Raw genomic sequence first — 22485 nt, forward strand, 5'->3', positions numbered from 1 at the left:
GTGGAGAACTCGTTCTCACTTTGCTCTTGGTGTGCCAGCTGACAAGACGTGTTTATTTTCAGAGCGAAGACTTCTTCACGGCAGACACGATGGAGAAGAATTTGCGCAAGGTCCTTGCTATTTCGTACAAAAAGCAGCAGCTAATCTTATCAAATCGTGGCAAAGTAAGCCTTCGTGTTATGGTGTTTGTGAAGTGTATGGTAGATAAGCTTGAATCAATACTGGCGGCGCAGCAAGACGAATATTCGGAAAGCGATTCCTCTGACGACGGCATTGTGTCAGTTCTTGCTTGAAGTTTGAGTTTGCCTTCCGGAGGGGAAATATGAATAGCGCCAGCTTTGTCAGATAGCGAAGCACATTGCCTTAGCAGTGGCCGCGCGTGTGTAAGTATTCTTAACGTTCTTAGTTATTTCTCTATTGTTTTCAAAATAATGTCAGACCAGTACCCCCACTCTGCTCTTATGTTATTTTCAAACCACCCTTCTTCCGTCCTTGTTTATTTCTTGACCGTTATTTTGCTTGTACTTTGACAAAGGCTAGCTCGCGCCTGCTCATTCTCCTCCTTCCTTATGACTGGACCAAAATTATGTACGCGTGCAATTTTTTTAAGGATAGCAGTTGCTCCCCAGAAATATGCGAGTCATCATTTGAAAGCGCTGGCTGCATTGACATTACCAGTTGAACTACTCGATTTCCGTGTCCATGTTGCGTGGTTACTAGTTTTCTTTTTTTATTTTCAAGTTTTGAGACACGCATGCGTTTACATTGTTGTATTCTGTCGACAGTTTCTAATAGCGTACGTGTCAGGGCTTAAAGCCTTCGAAAATGGCTAGTGTAACGGTGACATGAATGTTTCTTTCATCATTAAAAAAACTGTATTAGCAGGTACATTCCGATGAACAGCTGCATATGAAACACATCACAACGTTATAGTTGCTCTGATGGTTCCGATAGGTCGCACTTGAGCTTGCAAGATAATGTTGCGGCAGATATCAGCAATCTAACCTATAAAAATAGTTAAGCAACACCACATTTACTAGATTACGACCAATATTGCACATTACCTTCCGCGTTATGGGCATTGCAATAAACGTCATTTTGCAGGCCCAGCGATTTCAGTTCCTCAGGCATGAACCAAGCAGCAGTGGAGCTGACACCTCTCAACCACTTCAACAAAGGCTTCACCCACCCGCTGGCAACAAAGGAATGTCAGCGATTTGCTGGCCCCCCTTTCGTTTCTAAAAAATTCGTCACAGTTTAACCCCTCCCTTTCCTTTGCGGAGAACTCGTTCTCACTTTGCTCTTGGTGTGCCTGCTGACAAGACGTGTTTATTTTCAGAGCGAAGACGTCTTCCCGGCAGACACGATGGAGAAGAATTTGCGCAAGATCCTTGCTATTTCGTACAAAAAACAGCAGCTAATGTTATCAAATCGTGACAAAGTAAGCCTTCGTGTTAAGGTGTTTGTGAAGTGTATGGTAGATAAGCTTGAGTCAATACTGGCGGCGCAGCAAGACGAATATTCGGAAAGCGATTCCTCTGACGACGGCATTGTGCCAGTTCTTGTTTGAAGTTTGAGTTTGCCTTCCGGAGGGGAAATATGAATAGCGCCAGCTTTGTCAGATAGCGAAGCACATTGCCTTAGCAGTGGCCGCGCGTGTGTAAGTATTCTTAACGTTCTTAGTTATTTCTCTATTGTTTTCGAAATAATGTCAGACCAGTACCCCCACTCTGCTCTTATGTTATTTTCAAACCACCCTTCTTCCGTCCCTGTTTATTTCTTGACCGTTATTTTGCTTGTACTTTGACAAAGGCTAGCTCGCGCCTGCTCATTCTCCTCCTTCCTTATGACTGGACCAAAATTATGTACGCGTGCAATTTTTTTAAGGATAGCAGTTGCTCCCCAGAAATATGCGAGTCATCATTTGAAAGCGCTGGCTGCATTGACATTACCAGTTGAACTACTCGATTTCCGTGTCCATGTTGCGTGGTTACTAGTTTTCTTTTTTTATTTTCAAGTTTTGAGACACGCATGCGTTTACAATGTTGTATTCTGTCGACAGTTTCTAATAGCGTACGTGTCAGGGCTTAAAGCCTTCGAAAATGGCTAGTGTAACGGTGACATGAATGTTTCTTTCATCATTAAAAAAACTGTATTAGCAGGTACATTCCGATGAACAGCTGCATATGAAACATATCACATCGTTATAGTTGCTCTGATGGTTCCGATAGGTCGCACTTGAGCTTGCGAGATAATGTTGCGGCAGATATCAGCAATCTAACCTATAAAAATAGTTAAGCAACACCACTTTTACTAGATTACGCCCAATATTGCACATTACCTTCCGCGTTGTGGGCATTACAATAAACGTCATTTTGCAGGCCCAGCGATTTCAGTTCCTTAGACATGAACCAAGCAGCAGTGGAGCTGACACCTCTCAACCACTTCAACAAAGCCTTCACCCACCCGCTGCCAACAAAGGAATGTCAGTGATTTGCTGGCCCCCCTTTCGTTTCTAAAAAATTCGTCACAGTTTAACCCCTCCCTTTCCTTTGCGGAGAACTCGTTCTCACTTTGCTCTTGGTGTGCCAGCTGACAAGACGTGTTTATTTTCAGAGCGAAGACGTCTTCCCGGCAGACACGATGGAGAAGAATTTGCGCAAGATCCTTGCTATTTCGTACAAAAAGCAGCAGCTAATGTTATCAAATCGTGACAAAGTAAGCCTTCGTGTTAAGGTGTTTGTGAAGTGTATGGTAGATAAGCTTGAGTCAATACTGGCGGCGCAGCAAGACGAATATTCGGAAAGCGATTCCTCTGACGATGGCATTGTGCCAGTTCTTGTTTGAAGTTTGAGTTTGCCTTCCGGAGGGGAAATATGAATAGCGCCAGCTTTGTCAGATAGCGAAGCACATTGCCTTAGCAGTGGCCGCGCGTGTGTAAGTATTCTTAACGTTCTTAGTTATTTCTCTATTGTTTTCGAAATAATGTCAGACCAGTACCCCCACTCTGCTCTTATGTTATTTTCAAACCACCCTTCTTCCGTCCTTGTTTATTTCTTGACCGTTATTTTGCTTGTACTTTGACAAAGGTTAGCTCGCGCCTGCTCATTCTCCTCCTTCCTTATGACTGGACCAAAATTATGTACGCGTGCAATTTTTTTAAGGATAGCAGTTGCTCCCCAGAAATATGCGAGTCATCATTTGAAAGCGCTGGCTGCATTGACATTACGAGTTGAACTACTCGATTTCCGTGTCCATGTTGCGTGGTTACTAGTTTTCTTTTTTTATTTTCAAGTTTTGAGACACGCATGCGTTTACATTGTTGTATTCTGTCAACAGTTTCTAATAGCGTACGTGTCAGGGCTTAAAGCCTTCGAAAATGGCTAGTGTAACGGTGACATGAATGTTTCTTTCATCATTAAAAAAACTGTACTAGCAGGTACATTCCCATGAACAGCTGCATATGAAACATATCACAACGTTATAGTTGCTCTGATGGTTCCGATAGGTCGCACTTGAGCTTGCGAGATAATGTTGCGGCAGATATCAGCAATCTAACCTATAAAAATAGTTAAGCAACACCACTTTTACTAGATTACGACCAATATTGCACATTACCTTCCGCGTTATGGGCATTACAATAAACGTCATTTTGCAGGCCCAGCGATTTCAGTTCCTCAGGCATGAACCAAGCAGCAGTGGAGCTGACACCTCTCAACCACTTCAACAAAGGCTTCACCCACCCGCTGGCAACAAAGGAATGTCAGCGATTTGCTGGCCCCCCTTTCGTTTCTAAAAAATTCATCACAGTTTGACCCCTCCCTTTCCTTTGCGGAGAACTCGTTCTCACTTTGCTCTTGGTGTGCCAGCTGACAAGACGTGTTTATTTTCAGAGCGAAGACGTCTTCACGGCAGACACGATGGAGAAGAATTTGCGGAACATCCTTGCTATTTCGTACAAAAAGCAGCAACTAATGTTATCAAAGCGTGGCAAAGTAAGCCTTCGTGTTAAGGTGTTTGTGAAGTGTATGGTAGATAAGCTTGAATCAATACTGGCGGCGCAGCAACACGAATATTCGGACAGCGATTCCTCTGACGACGGCATTGTGTCAGTTCTTGTTTGAAGTTTGAGTTTGCCTTGCAGAGGGGAAATATGAATAGCGCCAGCTTTGTCAGATAGCGAAGCACATTGCCTTAGCAGTGGCCGCGCTTGTGTGTGTATTCTTAACGTTCTTAGTTATTTCACTATTATTTTCGAAAGAATCTCAGACCAGTACCCCCCCTGACCTCTTTCTCTTGTTATTTTCAAACCGCCCTACTTCCGTCCCTGTTTATTTCTTGACCGTTATTTTGCTTGTACTTTGACAAAGGCTAGCTCGCGCCTGCTCATTCTCCTCCTTCCTTATGACTGGACCAAAATTATGTACGCGTGCAATTTTTTTAAGGATAGCAGTTGCTCCCCAGAAATATGCGAGTCATCATTTGAAAGCGCTGGCTGCATTGACATTACCAGTTGAACTACTCGATTTCCGTGTCCATGTTGCGTGGTTACTAGTTTTCTTTTTTTTATTTTCAAGTTTTGAGACACGCATGCGTTTACATTGTTGTATTCTGTCGACTGTTTCTAATAGCGTTCGTGTCAGGGCTTAAAGCCTTCGAAAATGGCTAGTGTAACGGTGACATGAATGTTTCTTTCATCATTAAAAAAACTGTATTAGCAGGTACATTCCGATGAACAGCTGCATATGAAACATATCACAACGTTATAGTTGCTCTGATGGTTCCGATAGGTCGCACTTGAGCTTGCGAGATAATGTTGCGGCAGATATCAGCAATCTAACCTATAAAAATAGTTAAGCAACACCACATTTACTAGATTACGACCAATATTGCACATTACCTTCCGCGTTATGGGCATTGCAATAAACGTCATTTTGCAGGCCCAGCGATTTCAGTTCCTCAGGCATGAACCAAGCAGCAGTGGAGCTGACACCTCTCAACCACTTCAACAAAGGCTTCACCCACCCGCTGGCAACAAAGGAATGTCAGCGATTTGCTGGCCCCCCTTTCGTTTCTAAATAATTCTTCACAGTTTAACCCCTCCCTTTCCTTTGTGGAGAACTCGTTCTCACTTTGCTCTTGGTGTGCCAGCTGACAAGACGTGTTTATTTTCAGAGCGAAGACGTCTTCACGGCAGACACGATGGAGAAGAATTTGCGCAAGATCCTTGCTATTTCGTACAAAAAGCAGCAGCTAATGTTATCAAATCGTGACAAAGTAAGCCTTCGTGTTAAGGTGTTTGTGAAGTGTATGGTAGATAAGCTTGAGTCAATACTGGCGGCGCAGCAAGACGAATATTCGGAAAGCGATTCCTCTGACGACGGCATTGTGTCAGTTCTTGTTTGAAGTTTGAGTTTGCCTTCCGGAGGGGAAATATGAATAGCGCCAGCTTTGTCAGATAGCGAAGCACATTGCCTTAGCAGTGGCCGCGCGTGTGTAAGTATTCTTAACGTTCTTAGTGATTTCTCTATTGTTTTCGAAATAATGTCAGACCAGTACCCCCACTCTGCTCTTATGTTATTTTCAAACCACCCTTCTTCCGTCCTTGTTTATTTCTTGACCGTTATTTTGCTTGTACTTTGACAAAGGCTAGCTCGCGCCTGCTCATTCTCCTCCTTCCTTATGACTGGACCAAAATTATGTACGCGTGAAATTTTTTTAAGGATAGCAGTTGCTCCCCAGAAATATGCGAGTCCTCATTTGAAAGCGCTGGCTGCATTGACATTACCAGTTGAACTACTCGCTTTCCGTGTCCATGTTCCGTGTTTACTAGTTTTCTTTTTTTATTTTCAAGTTTTGAGACACGCATGCGTTTTCATTGTTATATTCTGTCGACAGTTTCTAATAGCGTACGTGTCAGGGCTTAAAGCCTTCGAAAATGGCTAGTGTAACGGTGGCATGAATGTTTCTTTCATCATTAAAAAAACTGTATTAGCAGGTACATTCCGCTGAACAGCTGCATATGAAACATATCACAACGTTATAATTGCTCTGATGGTTCCGATAGGTCGCACTTGAGCTTGCGAGATGATGTTGCGGCAGATATCAGCAATCAAACCTATAAAAATAGTTAAGCAACACCACTTTTACTAGATTACGACCAATATTGCACATTACCTTCCGCGTTATGGGCATTGCAATAAACGTCATTTTGCAGGCCCAGCGATTTCAGTTCCTCAGGCATGAACCAAGCAGCAGTGGAGCTGACACCTCTCAACCACTTCAACAAAGGCTTCACCCACCCGCAGACAACAAAGGAATGTCAGCGATTTGCTGGCCCCCCTTTCGTTTCTAAAAAATTCATCACAGTTTAACCCCTCCCTTTCCTTTGCGGAGAACTCGTTCTCACTTTGCTCTTGGTGTGCCAGCTGACAAGACGCGTTTATTTTCAGAGCGAAGACGTCTTCACGGCAGACACGATGGAGAAGAATTTGCGCAAGATCCTTGCTATTTCGTACAAAAAGCTGCAGCTAATGTTATCAAATCGTGGCAAAGTGAGCCTTCGTGTTAAGGTGTTTGTGAAGTGTATGGTAGATAAGCTTGAATCAATACTGGCGGCGCAGCAAGACGAATATTCGGAAAGCGATTCCTCTGACGACGGCATTGTATCAGTTCTTGTTTGAAGTTTGAGTTTGCCTTCCGGAGGTGAAATATGAATAGCGCCAGCTTTGTCAGATAGCGAAGCACATTGCCTTAGCAGTGGCCGCGCGTGTGTAAGTATTCTTAACGTTCTTAGTTATTTCTCTATTGTTTTCGAAATAATGTCAGACCAGTACCCCCACTCTGCTCTTATGTTATTTTCAAACCACCCTTCTTCCGTCCTTGTTTATTTCTTGACCGTTATTTTGCTTGTACTTTGACAAAGGCTAGCTCGCGCCTGCTCATTCTCCTCCTTCCTTATGACTGGACCAAAATTATCTACGCGTGCAATTTTTTTAAGGATAGCAGTTGCTCCCCAGAAATATGCGAGTCATCATTTGAAAGCGCTGGCTGCATTGACATTACCAGTTGAACTACTCGATTTCCGTGTCCATGTTGCGTGGTTACTAGTTTTCTTTCTTTATTTACAAGTTTTGAGACACGCATGCGTTTACATTGTTATATTCTGTCGACAGTTTCTAATAGCGTACGTGTCAGGGCTTACAGCCTTCGAAAATGGCTAGTGTAACGGTGACATGAATGTTTCTTTCATCATTAAAAAAACTGTATTAGCAGGTACATTCCGCTGAACAGCTGCATATGAAACATATCACAACGTTATAATTGCTCTGATGGTTCCGATAGGTCGCACTTGAGCTTGCGAGATGATGTTGCGGCAGATATTTAGCAATCTAACCTATAAAATAGTTAAGCAACACCACTTTTACTAGATTACGACCAATATTGCACATTACCTTCCGCGTTATGGGCATTGCAATAAACGTCATTTTGCAGGCCCAGCGATTTCAGTTCCTCAGGCATGAACCAAGCAGCAGTGGAGCTGACACCTCTAAACCACTTCAACAAAGGCTTCACCCACCCGCTGGCAACAAAGGAATGTCAGCGATTTGCTGGCCCCCCTTTCGTTTCTAAAAAATTCGTCACAGTTTAACCCCTCCCTTTCCTTTGCAGAGAACTCGTTCTCACTTTGCTCTTGGTGTGCCAGCTGACAAGACGCGTTTATTTTCAGAGCGAAGACGTCTTCACGGCAGACACGATGGAGAAGAATTTGCGCAAGATCCTTGCTATTTCGTACAAAAAGCTGCAGCTAATGTTATCAAATCGTGGCAAAGTAAGCCTTCGTGTTAAGGTGTTTGTGAAGTGTATGGTAGATAAGCTTGAGTCAATACTGGCGGCGCAGCAAGACGAATATTCGGAAAGCGATTCCTCTGACGACGGCATTGTGTCAGTCATTGTTTGAAGTTTGAGTTTGCCTTCCGGAGGGGAAATATGAATAACGCCAGCTTTGTCAGATAGCGAAGCACATTGCCTTAGCAGTGGCCGCGCGTGTGTAAGTATTCTTAACGTTCTTAGTGATTTCTCTATTGCTTTCGAAATAATGTCAGACCAGTACCCCCACTCTGCTCTTATGTTATTTTCAAACCACCCTTCTTCCGTCCTTGTTTATTTCTTGACCGTTATTTTGCTTGTACTTTGACAAAGGCTAGCTCGCGCCTGCTCATTCTCCTCCTTCCTTATGACTGGACCAATATTATGTACGCGTGCAATTTTTTTAAGGATAGCAGTTGCTCCCCAGAAATATGCGAGTCCTCATTTGAAAGCGCTGGCTGCATTGACATTACCAGTTGAACTACTCGATTTCCGTGTCCATGTTGCGTGTTTACTAGCTTTCTTTTTTATTTTCAAGTTTTGAGACACGCATGCGTTTTCATTGTTATATTCTGTCGACAGTTTCTAATAGCGTACGTGTCAGGGCTTACAGCCTTCGAAAATGGCTAGTGTAACGGTGACATGAATGTTTCTTTCATCATTAAAAAAACTGTATTAGCAGGTACATTCCGATGAACAGCTGCATATGAAACATATCACAACGTTATAGTTGCTCTGATGGTTCCGATAGGTCGCACTTGAGCTTGCGAGATAATGTTGCGGCAGATATCAGCAATCTAACCTATAAAAATAGTTAAGCAACACCACTTTTACTAGATTACGACCAATATTGCACATTACCTTCCGCGTTATGGGCATTGCAATAAACGTCATTTTGCAGGCCCAGCGATTTCAGTTCCTCAGGCATGAACCAAGCAGCAGTGGAGCTGACACCTCTCAACCACTTCAACAAAGGCTTCACCCACCCGCTGGCAACAAAGGAATGTCAGCGATTTGCTGGCCCCCCTTTCGTTTCTAAAAAATTCGTCACAGTTTAACCCCTCCCTTTCCTTTGCGGAGAACTCGTTCTCACTTTGCTCTTGGTGTGCCAGCTGACAAGACGTGTTTGTTTTCAGAGCGAAGACGTCTTCACGGCAGACACGATGGAGAAGAATTTGCGCAAGATCCTTGCTATTTCGTACAAAAAGCAGCAGCTAATGTTATCAAATCGTGGCAAAGTAAGCCTTCGTGTTAAGGTGTTTGTGAAGTGTATGGTAGATAAGCTTGAATCAATACTGGCGGCGCAGCAGGACGAATATTCGGACAGCGATTCCTCTGACGACGGCATTGTGTCCATTCTTGTTTGAAGATTGAGTTTGCCTTCCGGAGGGGAAATATGAATAGCGCCTGCATTGTCAGAAAGCGAAGCACATCGCCTTAGCAGCGGCCGCGCGCGTGTAAGTATTCTTAACGTTCTTAGTTATTTCACTATTATTTTCGAAAGAATGTCAGACCAGTACCCCCACTCTGGTCTTGTGTTATTTTCAAACCACCCTTCTTCCGTCCTTGTTTATTTCTTCACCGTTATTTTGCTTGTACTTTGACAAAGGCTAGCTCGCGCCTGCTCATTCTCCTCCTTCCTTATGATTGGTCGAAAATTATGTACGCGTGCAATTTTTTTAAGGATAGCAGTTGCTCCCCAGAAATATGCGAGTCCTCATTTGAAAGCGCTGGCTGCATTGACATTACCAGTTGAACTACTCGATTTCCGTGTCCATGTTGCGTGTTTACTAGTTTTCTTTTTTTATTTTCAAGTTTTGAGACACGCATGCGTTTTCATTGTTATATTCTGTCGACAGTTTCTGATAGCGTACGTGTCAGGGCTTACAGCCTTCGAAAATAGCTAGTGTAACGGTAACATGAATGTTTCTTTCATCATTAAAAAAACTGTATTAGCAGGTACATTCCGATGAACAGCTGCATATGAAACATATCACAACGTTATAGTTGCTCTGATGGTTCCGATAGGTCGCACTTGAGCTTGCGAGATAATGTTGCGGCAGATATCAGCAATCTAACCTATAAAAATACTTAAGCAACAGTACATTTACTAGATTACGACCAATAATGCGCATTACCTTCTGCGTTATGGGCATTAAAATAAACGTCATTTGGCAGGCCTGGCGATTTCAGTTCCTCAGGCATAAACCAAGCAGCAGTGGAGCTGACACCTCTCAACCACTTCAACAAAGGCTTCACCCACCCGCTGGCAACAAAGGAATGTCAGAGATTTGCTGGCCCCCCTTTCGTTTCTAAAAAATTCATCACAGTTTGACCCCTCCCTTTCCTTTGCGGAGAACTCGTTCTCACTTTGCTCTTGGTGTGCCAGCTGACAAGACGTGTTTATTTTCAGAGCGAAGACGTCTTCACGGCAGACACGATGGAGAAGAATTTGCGCAAGATCCTTGCTATTTCGTACAAAAAGCAGCAGCTAATGTTATCAAATCGTGGCAAAGTAAGCCTTCGTGTTAAGGTGTTTGTGAAGTGTATGGTAGATAAGCTTGAATCAATACTGGCGGCGCAGCAAGACGAATATTCGGACAGCGATTCCACTGACGACGGCATTGTGTCAGTTCTTGTTTGAAGTTTGAGTTTGCCTTCCGGAGGGGAAATATGAATAGCGCCAGCTTTGTCAGATAGCGAAGCACATTGCCTTAGCAGTAGCCGCGCGCGTGTAAGTATTCTGAACGTTCTTAGTTATTTCTCTATTGTTTTCGAAAGAATGTCAGACCAGTACCCCCACTCTGGTCTTATGTTATTTTCAAACCACCCTTCTTCCGTCCTTGTTTATTTCTTCACCGCTATTTTGCTTGTACTTTGACAAAGGCTAGCTCGCGCCTGCTCATTCTCCTCCTTCCTTATGACTGGACCAAAATTATCTACGCGTGCAATTTTTTTAAGGATAGCAGTTGCTCCCCAGAAATATGCGAGTCATCATTTGAAAGCGCTGGCTGCATTGACATTACCAGTTGAACTACTCGATTTCCGTGTCCATGTTGCGTGGTTACTAGTTTTCTTTTTTTATTTTCAAGTTTTGAGACACGCATGCGTTTACATTGTTGTATTCTGTCGACAGTTTCTAATAGCGTACGTGTCAGGGCTTAAAGTCTTCGAAAATGGCTAGTGTAACGGTGACATGAATGTTTCTTTCATCATTAAAAAAACTGTATTAGCAGGTACATTCCGATGAACAGCTGCATATGAAACATATCACAACGTTATAGTTGCTCTGATGGTTCCGATAGGTCGCACTTGAGCTTGCGAGATAATGTTGCGGCAGATATCAGCAATCTAACCTATAAAAATAGTTAAGCAACACCACTTTTACTAGATTACGACCAATATCGCACATTACCTTCCGCGTTATGGGCATTACAATAAACGTCATTTTGCAGGCCCAGCGATTTCAGTTCCTCAGGCATGAACCAAGCAGCAGTGGAGCTGACACCTCTCAACCACTTCAACAAAGGCTTCACCCACCCGCTGGCAACAAAGGAATGTCAGCGATTTGCTGGCCCCCCTTTCGTTTCTAAAAAATTCGTCACAGTTTAACCCCTCCCTTTCCTTTGCCGAGAACTCGTTCTCACTTTGCTCTTGGTGTGCCAGCTGACAAGACGTGTTTGTTTTCAGAGCGAAGACTTCTTCACGGCAGACACGATGGAGAAGAATTTGCGCAAGATCCTTGCTATTTCGTACAAAAAGCAGCAGCTAATGTTATCAAATCGTGGCAAAGTAAGCCTTCGTGCTAAGGTGTTTGTGAAGTGTATGGTAGATAAGCTTGAATCAATACTGGCGGCGCAGCAGGACGAATATTCGGACAGCGATTCCTCTGACGACGGCATTGTGTCCATTCTTGTTTGAAGATTGAGTTTGTCTTCCGGAGGGGAAATATGAATAGCGCCTGCTTTGTCAGAAAGCGAAGCACATCGCCTTAGCAGCGGCCGCGCGCGTGTAAGTATTCTTAACGTTCTTAGTTATTTCACTATTATTTTCGAAAGAATGTCAGACCAGTACCCCCACTCTGGTCTTATGTTATTTTCAAACCACCCTTCTTCCGTCCTTGTTTATTTCTTCACCGTTATTTTGCTTGTACTTTGACAAAGGCTAGCTCGCGCCTGCTCATTCTCCTCCTTCCTTATGATTGGACGAAAATTATGTACGCTTGCAATTTTTTGAAGGATTGCAGTCGCTCCCCAGAAATATGCGAGTCCGCATTTGGAAGAATTGGCTGCTTTGACATTACCAGTTCAACTACTCGATTTCCGTGTCCGTTTCGCGCGGTTACTAGTTTTCTTTATTATTTTCAAGTTTTGAGACAAGCATGCGTTTTTATTGTTATATTCTGTCGACAGTTTCTAAGAGCGTACGTGTCAGGGCTTACAGCCTTCGAAAATGGCTAGTGTAAGAGTGACATGAATTTTTCTTTCATCATTAAAAAAACTGTATTAGCAGGTACATTCCGCTGAACAGCTGCATATGAAACGTATCACAACGTTATAATTGCTCTGATATTTCCGATAGGTCGCACTTGAGCTTGCGAGATAATGTTGCGGCAGATATCAGTAATCTAACCTATAAGAATGGTTAAGCAACAGCACTTTTACTAGATTACGACCAATATTGCGCATTACCTTCCGCGTTATGGGCATTAAATAAACGTCATTTTGCAGGCCTTGCGATTTCAGTTCCTCAGGCAGAAACCAAGCAGCAGTGGAGCTGACACCTCTCAAGCACTTCAACAAAGGCTTCACCCACCCGCTGGCAACAAAGGAATGTCAGCGATTTGCTGGCCCCCCTTTCGTTTCTAAAAAATTCATCACAGTTTGACCCCTCCCTTTCCTTTGCGGAGAACTCGTTCTCACTTTGCTCTTGGTGTGCCAGCTGACAAGACGTGTTTATTTTCAGAGCGAAGACTTCTTCACGGCAGACACGATGGAGAAGATTTTGCGGAACATCCTTGCTATTTCGTACAAAAAGCAGCAGCTAATGTTATCAAATCGTGGCAAAGTAAGCCTTCGTGTTAAGGTGTTTGTGAAGTGTATGGTAGATAAGCTTGAATCAATACTGGCGGCGCAGCAAGACGAATATTCGGACAGCGATTCCTCTGACGACGGCATTGTGTCAGTTCTTGTTTGAAGTTTGAGTTTGCCTTGCAGAGGGGAAATATGAATAGCGCCAGCTTTGTCAGATAGCGAAGCACATTGCCTTAGCAGTGGCCGCGCTTGTGTGTGTATTCTTAACGTTCTTAGTTATTTCACTACTATTTTCGAAAGAATCTCAGACCAGTACCCCCCCTGACCTCTTTCTTTTGTTATTTTCAAACCGCCCTGCTTCCATCCCTGTTTATTTCTTGACCGTTATTTTGCTTGTACTTTGACAAAGGCTAGCTCGTGCCTGCTCATTCTCCTCCTTCCTTATGACTGGACCAAAATTATGTACGCGTGCAATTTTTTTAAGGATAGCAGTTGCTCCCCAGAAATATGCGAGTCCTCATTTGAAAGCGCTGGCTGCATTGACATTACCAGTTGAACTACTCGATTTCCGTGTCCATGTTGCGTGTTTACTAGTTTTCTTTTTTTATTTTCAAGTTTTGAGACACGCATGCGTTTTCATTGTTATATTCTGTCGACAGTTTCTAATAGCGTACGTGTCAGGGCTTAAAGTCTTCGAAAATGGCTAGTGTAACGGTGACATGAATGTTTCTTTCATCATTAAAAAAACTGTATTAGCAGGTACATTCCGATGAACAGCTGCATATGAAACATATCACAACGTTATAGTTGCTCTGATGGTTCCGATAGGTCGCACTTGAGCTTGCGAGATAATGTTGCGGCAGATATCAGCAATCTAACCTATAAAAATAGTTAAGCAACACCACTTTTACTAGATTACGACCAATATTGCACATTACCTTCCGCGTTATGGGCATTACAATAAACGTCATTTTGCAGGCCCAGCGATTTCAGTTCCTCAGGCATGAACCAAGCAGCAGTGGAGCTGACACCTCTCAACCACTTCAACAAAGGCTTCACCCACCCGCTGGCAACAAAGGAATGTCAGCGATTTGCTGGCCCCCCTTTCGTTTCTAAAAAATTCGTCACAGTTTAACCCCTCCCTTTCCTTTGCGGAGAACTCGTTCTCCCTTTGCTCTTGGTGTGCCAGCTGACAAGACGTGTTTATTTTCAGAGCGAAGACTTCTTCACGGCAGACACGATGGAGAAGAATTTGCGCAAGATCCTTGCTATTTCGTACAAAAAGCTGTAGCTAATGTTATCAAATCGTGGCAAAGTGAGCCTTCGTGTTAAGGTGTTTGTGAAGTGTATGGTAGATAAGCTTGAATCAATACTGGCGGCGCAGCAAGACGAATATTCGGAAAGCGATTCCTCTGACGACGGCATTGTGTCAGTTCTTGTTTGAAGTTTGAGTTTGCCTTTCGGAGGGGAAATATGAATAGCGCCAGCTTTGTCAGATAGCGAAGCACATTGCCTTAGCAGTGGCCGCGCGTGTGTAAGTATTCTTAACGTTCTTAGTTATTTCTCTATTGTTTTCGAAATAATGTCAGACCAGTACCCCCCCTCTGCTCTTATGTTATTTTCAAACCACCCTTCTTCCGTCCTTGTTTATTTCTTGACCGTTATTTTGCTTGTACTTTGACAAAGGCTAGCTCGCGCCTGCTCATTCTCCTCCTTCCTTATGACTGGACCAAAATTATGTACGCGTGCAATTTTTTTAAGGATAGCAGTTGCTCCCCAGAAATATGCGAGTCATCATTTGAAAGCGCTGGCTGCATTGACATTACCAGTTGAACTACTCGATTTCCGTGTCCATGTTGCGTGGTTACTAGTTTTCTTTTTTTATTTTCAAGTTTTGAGACACGCATGCGTTTACATTGTTATATTCTGTCGACAGTTTCTAATAGCGTACGTGTCAGGGCTTACAGCCTTCGGAAATGGCTAGTGTAACGGTGACAAGAATGTTTCTTTCATCATTAAAAAAACTGTATTAGCAGGTACATTCCGCTGAACAGTTGCATATGAAACATATCACAACGTTATAATTGCTCTGATGGTTCCGATAGGTCGCACTTGAGCTTGCGAGATGATGTTGCGGCAGATATCAGCAATCTAACCTATAAAAATAGTTAAGCAACACCACTTTTACTAGATTACGACCAATATTGCACATTACCTTCCGCGTTATGGGCATTGCAATAAACGTCATTTTGCAGGCCCAGCGATTTCAGTTCCTCAGGCATGAACCAAGCAGCAGTGGAGCTGACACCTCTCAACCACTTCAACAAAGGCTTCACCCACCCGCTGGCAACAAAGGAATGTCAGCGATTTGCTGGCCCCCCTTTCGTTTCTAAAAAATTCGTCACAGTTTAACCCCTCCCTTTCCTTTGCGCAGAACACGTTCTCACTTTGCTCTTGGTGTGCCAGCTGACAAGACGCGTTTATTTTCAGAGCGAAGACGTCTTCACCGCAGACACGATGGAGAAGAATTTGCGCAAGATCCTTGCTATTTCGTACAAAAAGCTGCAGCTAATGTTATCAAATCGTGGCAAAGTAAGCCTTCGTGTTAAGGTGTTTGTGAAGTGTATGGTAGATAAGCTTGAGTCAATACTGGCGGCGCAGCAAGACGAATATTCGGAAAGCGATTCCTCTGACGACGGCATTGTGTCAGTTCTTGTTTGAAGTTTGAGTTTGCCTTCCGGAGGGGAAATATGAATAACGCCAGCTTTGTCAGATAGCGAAGCACATTGCCTTAGCAGTGGCCGCGCGTGTGTAAGTATTCTTAACGTTCTTAGTGATTTCTCTATTGCTTTCGAAATAATGTCAGACCAGTACCCCCACTCTGCTCTTATGTTATTTTCAAACCACCCTTCTTCCGTCCTTGTTTATTTCTTGACCGTTATTTTGCTTGTACTTTGACAAAGGCTAGCTCGCGCCTGCTCATTCTCCTCCTTCCTTATGACTGGACCAAAATTATGTACGCGTGCAATTTTTTTAAGGATAGCAGTTGCTCCCGAGAAATATGCGAGTCATCATTTGAAAGCGCTGGCTGCATTGGCATTACCAGTTGAACTACTCGATTTCCGTGTCCATGTTGCGTGGTTACTAGTTTTCTTTTTTTATTTTCAAGTTTTGAGACACGCATGCGTTTACATTGGTATATTCTGTCGACAGTCTCTAATAGCGTACGTGTCAGGGCTTACAGCCTTCGAAAATGGCTAGTGTAACGGTGACATGAATGTTTCTTTCATCATTAAAAAAACTGTATTAGCAGGTACATTCCGCTGAACAGCTGCATATGAAACATATCACAACGTTATAATTGCTCTGATGGTTCCGATAGGTCGCACTTGAGCTTGCGAGATGATGTTGCGGCAGATATCAGCAATCTAACCTATAAAAATAGTTAAGCAACACCACTTTTACTAGATTACGACCAATATTGCACATTACCTTCCGCGTTATGGGCATTGCAATAAACGTCATTTTGCAGGCCCAGCGATTTCAGTTCCTCAGGCATGAACCAAGCAGCAGTGGAGCTGACACCTCTCAACCACTTCAACAAAGGCTTCACCCACCCGCTGACAACAAAGGAATGTCAGCGATTTGCTGGCCCCCCTTTCGTTTCTAAAAAATTCGTCACAGTTTAACCCCTCCCTTTCCTTTGCCGAGAACTCGTTCTCACTTTGCTCTTGGTGTGCCAGCTGACAAGACGCGTTTATTTTCAGAGCGAAGACGTCTTCACGGCAGACACGATGGAGAAGAATTTGCGCAAGATCCTTGCTCTTTCGTACAAAAAGCTGCAGCTAATGTTATCAAATCGTGGCAAAGTGAGCCTTCGTGTTAAGGTGTTTGTGAAGTGTATGGTAGATAAGCTTGAATCAATACTGGCGGCGCAGCAAGACGAATATTCGGAAAGCGATTCCTCTGACGACGGCATTGTGTCAGTTCTTGTTTGAAGTTTGAGTTTGCCTTCCGGAGGGGAAATATGAATAGCGCCAGCTTTGTCAGATAGCGAAGCACATTGCCTTAGCAGTGGCCGCGCGTGTGTAAGTATTCTTAACGTTCTTAGTTATTTCTCTATTGTTTTCGAAATAATGTCAGACCAGTACCCCCACTCTGCTCTTATGTTATTTTCAAACCACCCTTCTTCCGTCCTTGTTTATTTCTTGACCGCTATTTTGCTTGTACTTTGACAAAGGCTAGCTCGCGCCTGCTCATTCTCCTCCTTACTTATGACTGGACCAAAATTATGTACCCGTGCAATTTTTTTAAGGATAGCAGTTGCTCCCCAGAAATATGCGAGTCATCATTTGAAAGCGCTGGCTGCATTGACATTACCAGTTGAACTACTCGATTTCCGTGTCCATGTTGCGTGGTTACTAGTTTTCTTTTTTTATTTTCAAGTTTTGAGACACGCATGCGTTTACATTGTTGTATTCTGTCGACTGTTTCTAATAGCGTTCGTGTCAGGGCTTAAAGCCTTCGAAAATGGCTAGTGTAACGGTGACATGAATGTTTCTTTCATCATTAAAAAAACTGTATTAGCAGGTACATTCCGCTGAACAGCTGCATATGAAACACATCACAACGTTATAATTGCTCTGATGGTTCCGATAGGTCGCACTTGAGCTTGCGAGATGATGTTGCGGCAGATATGTGCAATCTAACCTATAAAAATAGTTAAGCAACACCACTTTTACTAGATTACGACCAATATTGCACATTACCTTCCGCGTTATGGGCATTGCAATAAACGTCATTTTGCAGGCCCAGCGATTTCAGTTCCTCAGGCATGAACCAAGCAGCAGTGGAGCTGACACCTCTCAACCACTTCAACAAAGGCTTCACCCACCCGCTGGCAACAAAGGAATGTCAGCGATTTGCTGGCCCCCCTTTCGTTTCTAAAAAATTCGTCACAGTTTAACCCCTCCCTTTCCTTTGCGGAGAACACGTTCTCACTATGCTCTTGGTGTGCCAGCTGACGAGACGCGTTTATTTTCAGAGCGAAGACGTCTTCACGGCAGACACGATGGAGAAGAATTTGCGCAAGATCCTTGCTATTTCGTACAAAAAGCTGCAGCTAATGTTATCAAATCGTGGCAAAGTAAGCCTTCGTGTTAAGGTGTTTGTGAAGTGTATGGTAGATAAGCTTGAGTCAATACTGGCGGCGCAGCAAGACGAATATTCGGAAAGCGATTCCTCTGACGACGGCATTGTGTCAGTTCTTGTTTGAAGTTTGAGTTTGCCTTCCGGAGGGGAAATATGAATAACGCCAGCTTTGTCAGATAGCGAAGCACATTGCCTTAGCAGTGGCCGCGCGTGTGTAAGTATTCTTAACGTTCTTAGTGATTTCTCTATTGCTTTCGAAATAATGTCAGACCAGTACCCCCACTCTGCTCTTATGTTATTTTCAAACCACACTTCTTCCGTCCTTGTTTATTTCTTGACCGTTATTTTGCTTGTACTTTGACAAAGGCTAGCTCGCGCCTGCTCATTCTCCTCCTTCCTTATGACTGGACCAAAATTATCTACGCGTGCAATTTTTTTAAGGATAGCAGTTGCTCCCCAGAAATATGCGAGTCATCATTTGAAAGCGCTGGCTGCATTGACATTACCAGTTGAACTACTCGATTTCCGTGTCCATGTTGCGTGGTTACTAGCTTTCTTTTTTTATTTTCAAGTTTTGAGACACGCATGCGTTTACATTGTTGTATTCTGTCGACAGTTTCTAATAGCGTACGTGTCAGGGCTTAAAGTCTTCGAAAATGGCTAGTGTAACGGTGACATGAATGTTTCTTTCATCATTAAAAAAACTGTATTAGCAGGTACATTCCGATGAACAGCTGCATATGAAACATATCACAACGTTATAGTTGCTCTGATGGTTCTGATAGGTCGCACTTGAGCTTGCGAGATAATGTTGCGGCAGATATCAGCAATCTAACCTATAAAAATAGTTAAGCAACACCACTTTTACTAGATTACGACCAATATCGCACATTACCTTCCGCGTTATGGGCATTACAATAAACGTCATTTTGCAGGCCCAGCGATTTCAGTTCCTCAGGCATGAACCAAGCAGCAGTGGAGCTGACACCTCTCAACCACTTCAACAAAGGCTTCACCCACCCGCTGGCAACAAAGGAATGTCAGCGATTTGCTGGCCCCCCTTTCGTTTCTAAAAAATTCGTCACAGTTTAACCCCTCCCTTTCCTTTGCGGAGAACTCGTTCTCCCTTTGCTCTTGGTGTGCCAGCTGACAAGACGTGTTTATTTTCAGAGCGAAGACTTCTTCACGGCAGACACGATGGAGAAGAATTTGCGCAAGATCCTTGCTATTTCGTACAAAAAGCTGTAGCTAATGTTATCAAATCGTGGCAAAGTGGGCCTTCGTGTTAAGGTGTTTGTGAAGTGTATGGTAGATAAGCTTGAATCAATACTGGCGGCGCAGCAAGACGAATATTCGGAAAGCGATTCCTCTGACGACGGCATTGTGTCAGTTCTTGTTTGAAGTTTGAGTTTGCCTTCCGGAGGGGAAATATGAATAACGCCAGCTTTGTCAGATAGCGAAGCACATTGCCTTAGCAGTGGCCGCGCGTGTGTAAGTATTCTTAACGTTCTTAGTGATTTCTCTATTGCTTTCGAAATAATGTCAGACCAGTACCCCCACTCTGCTCTTATGTTATTTTCAAACCACCCTTCTTCCGTCCTTGTTTATTTCTTGACCGTTATTTTGCTTGTACTTTGACAAAGGCTAGCTCGCGCCTGCTCATTCTCCTCCTTCCTTATGATTGGACGAAAATTATGTACGCTTGCAATTTTTTGAAGGATAGCAGTCGCTCCCCAGAAATATGCGAGTCCGCATTTGGAAGAATTGGCTGCTTTGACATTACCAGTTCAACTACTCGATTTCCGTGTCCGTTTCGCGCGGTTACTAGTTTTCTTTTTTATTTTCAAGTTTTGAGACAAGCATGCGTTTTTATTGTTATATTCTGTCGACAGTTTCTAAGAGCGTACGTGTCAGGGCTTACAGCCTTCGAAAATGGCTAGTGTAAGAGTGACATGAATTTTTCTTTCATCATTAAAAAAACTGTATTAGCAGGTACATTCCGCTGAACAGCTGCATATGAAACGTATCACAACGTTATAATTGCTCTGATATTTCCGATAGGTCGCACTTGAGCTTGCGAGATAATGTTGCGGCAGATATCAGTAATCTAACCTATAAGAATGGTTAAGCAACAGCACTTTTACTAGATTACGACCAATATTGCGCATTACCTTCCGCGTTATGGGCATTAAATAAACGTCATTTTGCAGGCCTTGCGATTTCAGTTCCTCAGGCAGAAACCAAGCAGCAGTGGAGCTGACACCTCTCAAGCACTTCAACAAAGGCTTCACCCACCCGCTGGCAACAAAGGAATGTCAGCGATTTGCTGGCCCCCCTTTCGTTTCTAAAAAATTCATCACAGTTTGACCCCTCCCTTTCCTTTGCGGAGAACTCGTTCTCACTTTGCTCTTGGTGTGCCAGCTGACAAGACGTGTTTATTTTCAGAGCGAAGACTTCTTCACGGCAGACACGATGGAGAAGTTTTTGCGGAACATCCTTGCTATTTCGTACAAAAAGCAGCAACTAATGTTATCAAAGCGTGGCAAAGTAAGCCTTCGTGTTAAGGTGTTTGTGAAGTGTATGGTAGATAAGCTTGAATCAATACTGGCGGCGCAGCAAGACGAATATTCGGACAGCGATTCCTCTGACGACGGCATTGTGTCAGTTCTTGTTTGAAGTTTGAGTTTGCCTTGCAGAGGGGAAATATGAATAGCGCCAGCTTTGTCAGATAGCGAAGCACATTGCCTTAGCAGTGGCCGCGCTTGTGTGTGTATTCTTAACGTTCTTAGTTATTTCACTACTATTTTCGAAAGAATCTCAGACCAGTACCCCCCCTGACCTCTTTCTTTTGTTATTTTCAAACCGCCCTGCTTCCATCCCTGTTTATTTCTTGACCGTTATTTTGCTTGTACTTTGACAAAGGCTAGCTCGCGCCTGCTCATTCTCCTCCTTCCTTATGACTGGACCAAAATTATGTACGCGCGCAATTTTTTAAGGATAGCAGTTGCTCCCCAGAAATATGCGAGTCCTCATTTGAAAGCGCTGGCTGCATTGACATTACCAGTTGAACTACTCGATTTCCGTGTCCATGTTGCGTGTTTACTAGTTTTCTTTTTTTATTTTCAAGTTTTGAGACACGCATGCGTTTTCATTGTTATATTCTGTCGACAGTTTCTGATAGCGTACGTGTCAGGGCTTACAGCCTTAGAAAATAGCTAGTGTAACGGTAACATGAATGTTTCTTTCATCATTAAAAAAACTGTATTAGCAGGTACATTCCGATGAACAGCTGCATATGAAACATATCACAACGTTATAGTTGCTCTGATGGTTCCGATAGGTCGCACTTGAGCTTGCGAGATAATGTTGCGGCAGATATCAGCAATCTAACCTATAAAAATAGTTAAGCAACAGTACATTTACTAGATTACGACCAATAATGCGCATTACCTTCTGCGTTATGGGCATTAAAATAAACGTCATTTGGCAGGCCTGGCGATTTCAGTTCCTCAGGCATAAACCAAGCAGCATTGGAGCTGACACCTCTCAACCACTTCAACAAAGGCTTCACCCACCCGCTGGCAACAAAGGAATGTCAGAGATTTGCTGGCCCCCCTTTCGTTTCTAAAAAATTCATCACAGTTTGACCCCTCCCTTTCCTTTGCGGAGATCTCGTTCTCACTTTGCTCTTGGTGTGCCAGCTGACAAGACGTGTTTATTTTCAGAGCGAAGACGTCTTCACGGCAGACACGATGGAGAAGAATTTGCGCAAGATCCTTGCTATTTCGTACAAAAAGCAGCAGCTAATGTTATCAAATCGTGGCAAAGTAAGCCTTCGTGTTAAGGTGTTTGTGAAGTGTATGGTAGATAAGCTTGAATCAATACTGGCGGCGCAGCAAGACGAATATTCGGACAGCGATTCCTCTGACGACGGCATTGTGTCAGTTCTTGTTTGAAGTTTGAGTTTGCCTTGCAGAGGGGAAATATGAATAGCGCCAGCTTTGTCAGATAGCGAAGCACATTGCCTTAGCAGTGGCCGCGCTTGTGTGTGTATTCTTAACGTTCTTAGTTATTTCACTACTATTTTCGAAAGAATCTCAGACCAGTACCCCCCCTGACCTCTTTCTTTTGTTATTTTCAAACCGCCCTGCTTCCATCCCTGTTTATTTCTTGACCGTTATTTTGCTTGTACTTTGACAAAGGCTAGCTCGCGCCTGCTCATTCTCCTCCTTCCTTATGACTGGACCAAAATTATGTACGCGTGCAATTTTTTTAAGGATAGCAGTTGCTCCCCAGAAATATGCGAGTCCTCATTTGAAAGCGCTGGCTGCATTGACATTACCAGTTGAACTACTCGATTTCCGTGTCCATGTTGCGTGGTTACTAGCTTTCTTTTTTTATTTTCAAGTTTTGAGACACGCATGCGTTTACA

The sequence above is a fragment of the Dermacentor variabilis genome, chromosome 4, assembly GCF_050947875.1.
Source record: "Dermacentor variabilis isolate Ectoservices chromosome 4, ASM5094787v1, whole genome shotgun sequence".
NCBI lineage: Eukaryota > Metazoa > Arthropoda > Arachnida > Ixodida > Ixodidae > Dermacentor > Dermacentor variabilis.